Below are 5,088 nucleotides of genomic sequence, written 5' to 3' on the forward strand. Positions count from 1 at the left end.
ACAATTGCATTTTATAGAATGCACAGAGACACCGTGATGAGAACCTGAAGCCCATTGTCGTGCCAATCATCCGCCGCCGTAACCTCATTTTTCAGCATGATAAATCACGGCCCCATGTCACAAGGATCTGAACACAATTCCTGGAAGCTGAAAAATGTCCCAGTTCTTCCATGGCCTGAATACCCACCAGACATGTCACCCATTGAGCATGTTTGGAATGCTCTGGATCTACGTGTACAACAGTGTGTTCCAGTTTCTGCCAATATCCAGCAATTAAGCACATTGAAGAGGAGTGGAACAAGACTCCACAGGTCACAATCAACAGCCTGATCATCTCTATTCGAAGGAGATGTGTCACACTGCATGAGGCAAATGGTGGTTACACCAGATACTGGCTGGTTTTCTGATCCAGGACCCTAACATTTGTTTAAGGTATCTGTCACCAAAAGATGCATATCTGTATTCCCAGTCATGTGATATCCATAGATTAGGGCCTAATTCATTTATTCAATTGACTGACCATCTTCGAAGAAAGGTCATGCCACAGATCAGCAGTGACTATTTACACACACACAATGTTTTCACCTGTCACGTTACATCTATGTTTGTGTGAGGGTTAAAGTAAATCTAATCAGCTGGCAGACTGATGAAATGAGACGAATTGGAATGAGAAGCCCCATGCGATGCTAAATAACCCATTTCCCCTACTGCCATATGGGGATGTTGCATTACATAACCATGACCCTCTGTTCATTAGAGTGCAAGGAGACTGATGAATCATTCCATCTGTTGTAATCTCTCTCTGCAACCAGGTCTGGTAGAAAAGAGAAGGTTGAATCAATATTGGGAGGGGGGTTGGAGTCATGATGCGTTCGTAACCAGTGGGAATTTACCACAGACGAATGGCCCTCCAACAGGTAATTACTAGTGGGGAACTCATCTATCCTCCTGAACTCTCTCATTTGTCTCACCTGCTGACTTCTGACATCAACTACTAAGGAAATTACCTTGATAACAGCATTTTCAGCAGTTAAATGCTATAAAACTTTATAAAAGGCAATCTATTAATATGGTTTTTGAACGTCATTTGTTTACATCCTTGATAGCTGAACTTTTAGATTATGGTTTGCTCAGCTGGTTGGCCATTAGCCATCTGGCGTTTCTCAACGGGTTCATAGCATGTGAATGCATCCAACTGTTATTTATGACTTCACAACTGGTCAATTCCCACCTCCCACTTGGTTACGAATGCAGCATTAGCTGAGTTCAGGGCTGCCTCAATTTGTCTTTCTTTGATTCCATGCATCCTAATCTCCCTGCATCCTTCTCAATTGTATTGGAGATGATGAACCAAGGTCCCTCCCCTCTGACCTTCTCCAATGCATTCTGAGGAGGCGAGGCGGTAAGATGTGAGGAATCAAGGAGAGATGGATTGAGATACCAACAGAATAAAATATGGATACTTTACTTAGAATGGCTATTATTGACACAGATGAGACATTTTCAGTTTTACAATGGAAAAATTATAATTCTGCAGGAACAGAGCAGATTATCCTTCAGCGATCCCTCTACCCCAACTCTTGCCAAAAAACTGACGAGTGAGACATTTTGTTCCAAGAAGTAGGTCATGATCAGTCTGAGTGGTTTGGTCAAGCAGGGGTGTTTTTTGGAAACAGATAGTGACTTTGTGACGATGTTGTTACATGTTATGGCCAGAAATGAAGAGAGTCAGGACAACTAGGTTTTGGGTTTGAAAAGCATTTGCATTGCACGAGATTAAAATGCCCTATTAAATCTACTTAAGAGAACAAGCATATCTAATGACACTGGGCTCCATGCACGTAAAAGGTTTATTCAGAATGGTAGTTTTTCCTAATGCAATAAATCGTGGGTGGTACAGAGAAATATGACTTGAGTGAATCTCAGGAGGACATTTTAGTCCAATACTAAAAATGATGTTCAATCACAAACAAGTCTGAAAAAAACAAAAAGTGATTTAATGCAGATTTAATCTTAAAATCCACTTGCTTAACTGGTTTTGTACCTTTGTTTCTGTCATGACTCTAATATTGGTTAACATTCAGACAATTGAAAAGGGACCCAGAGATTTATTACAGAAAATTAAGTAATGTGCAAAAAAAGACATTTGACAAAGATAAACATAAAGCACATATCCCAATCATGCTGACTTTGATAACAATTGGAAGAAGTATTTGCAAAGAAAGCAAAAATGACAATTGTCAGCAGTATTATTTTCATAATTCTCTGTGGCTAACAACCTCTTTCTTCACGATCCAATGTTCCATGCAATGGGTAATATAATACTATCGATATCAAGAGTCTGAAAAACATAAATTAATCCCTCATTTACCACAAAGCCCCACCTAAAATAACCATAGGTTTCAAAGGCATCGTTCATTTAGACATTCTATATAACAACTATTTTTGCCAAAGTCCCCATATTATACACAGGATACCCCAGTGACGGAACAAGGAAAACACATGTGTAAAAGGGACTATCAGTTCCTCTCATCCAACAGGTCTGTTTAATTGCAAATGCATGTCAGCTCTTACAGCTCCATCTCTGCATATATGTTTCCATGGCAACTAGACCCTTCTGCTTGACATTCCAGTCTCATACACCGGTTGCTGGGAACTCGCACAAAAGCGCACACTTCCATCACAAAAAGCTCCAATTGATTTGACATCGATTGACCATACCAAAATCATATTGATACGTAACAGGTTTAGTCCAGTCAATGCGAAAGGCTGACTTATGAAATCTATTGACCAATTCTGTTATTAAACGGTCCACAAATTACAGAGGGAAGCACTGAGCTTTGCATCTTTTTATTTGCTATGATCACCAATCAAGGATGTCAGTTGGCCATCCAAGTCTGATCACCAAGATGTCTCAGATAACACAGAGACAGGAGTTTGTGTGTGTTATGCTACATTGAATGTGTAAAAAAAAAAAAACACAAAAAAAAACATTCAACATAATAACAAAGGCAAAAGTCATTAGAGGTGTCGCTTCTATTTTGGTGTATTAAAAAGCAGGGATAAGAACAAGCAGGAACATTTGATTATTCAAGATGTCAGAGATGTTGAGCCAGGCAGATTAGTAACCACAGGATTACCATAGGAACCCACAGTCAACTCTTGAGTATGGCTCAATTAAATTCCCAAATCCCTTTGACAGTGTCCACACACTCAGTTTGAAACTTCTTTTTAAGCCTTCAATTAAAAAGTACAATTCCAGTTTATTGAAGGCTGTACAGTAAAAGTACTTCAGGAATATCAAGCAACATCAATGAGAGAATGTGTTTTTGAACAAAGACGAGAAACATAATTAAAAAGCACAATAACCAAGGCAACAAAGGGATGTATGTAACTGATAAACAGTGAGACTTACATTTAATTACACACCTTCGTCCTTCTTGTTATAAGACAATGCCAGAGAAATAGGTCTCTTGAGAGTTCACTTGTACTATAAGTACCAGAATATTTACACATATTCCTGGGAAATACAAATGGACAGTTTGTTTTCTGTAACTCAAATCTAAATTACTGAACCCAGAGTCATACCTAGCCAGAGTGACATTTGATAGCAAGTCTTTGATATAGGGCAATGCCATAGGGCATTGCAGAGTACTTATTTAACCCTTCAGACTCAAAATATTGTCACACGAACTGCAATTGCAGTTGAAGTCGGAAGTTTACATACACTTAGGTTGGAGTCATTAAAACTCATTTTTCAACCACTCCACAAATTTCTTGTTAACAAACTATAGTTTTGGCAAGTCGGTTCAGAGTAATTTGTCCAAAAATTGCTTACACACAGATTATTTAACTTATAATTCACTGCATCACAATTCCAGTGGGTCAGAAGTGTACATACACTAAGTTGACTGTGCCTTTAAATAGGTTGGAAAATTCCAGAAAATTATGTCATGGCTTTAGAAGCTTCTGATAGGCTAATTGACATCATTTGAGTCAATTGGAGGTGTACCCGAGGATGTATTTCAAGGCCTACCTTCAAACTCAGTGCCTCTTTGCTTGACATCATGGGAAAATCAAAAGAAATCAGCCAAGAACACAAGTCTGGTTCATCCTTGGGAGCAATTTCCAAACGCCTGAATGTACCATGTTCATACGTACAAACAATAGTACGTAAGTATAAACACCATGGGACCACGCAGCTGTCATACCGCTCAGGAAGGAGACGTGTTCTATCTCCTAGAGATGAACGTTCTTTGGTGGGAAAAGTGCAAATCAATCCCAGAACAACAGCAAAGGACCTTGTGAAGATGCTGGAGGAAACCGGTACATAACTATCTATATCCACAGAAAAAAAAGTCCTATACTGACATAACCTGAAAGGCGGATGAGCAAGGAAGAAGCCACTGCTCCAAAACCACCATAAAAAAGCCAGACTACGGTTTGCAACTGCACATGGGGACAAAGATCATACTTTTTGGAGAAATGTCCTCTGGTCTGATGAAATGAAAAATAGAACTGTTCGGCCATAATGACCATCATTATGTTGGGAGGAAAAAGGGGGAGGCTTGCAAGCCGAAGAACACCATCCCAACCATGAAGCACGTGGGTGGCAGCATCACATTGTGGGGGTGCTTTGCTGCAGGAGGGACTGGTGCACTTCACAAAATAGATGGCACTATGAGGAAGGAAAATTATGTAGATATAATGAAGCAACATCAAGACATCAGTCAGGAAGTTAAAGCTTGGTCGCAAATGGGTCTTCCAAGTGGACAATGACCCCAAGCATACTTCCAAAGTTGAGGCAAAATGTCTTAAGGACAACAAAGTCAAGGTATTGAAGTGGCCATCACAAAGCTCTGACCTCAATCCTATAGAACATTTGTGGGCAGAACTGAAAAAGCATGTGCGAGCAAGGAGGCCTACAAACCTGACTCAGTTACACCAGCTCACAATTTTAAGGCAATGCTACCAAATACTAATTTAGTGTATGTAAACTCCTGACCCACTGGGAATGTGATGAAAATAAAAGCAGAAATAAATAATTCTCTCTACTATTATTCTGACATTTCACATTCTTAAAATTAA

The sequence above is a fragment of the Oncorhynchus tshawytscha genome, linkage group LG03 (genome assembly GCF_018296145.1).
Source record: "Oncorhynchus tshawytscha isolate Ot180627B linkage group LG03, Otsh_v2.0, whole genome shotgun sequence".
NCBI classification, from domain to species: Eukaryota; Metazoa; Chordata; class Actinopteri; order Salmoniformes; family Salmonidae; genus Oncorhynchus; species Oncorhynchus tshawytscha.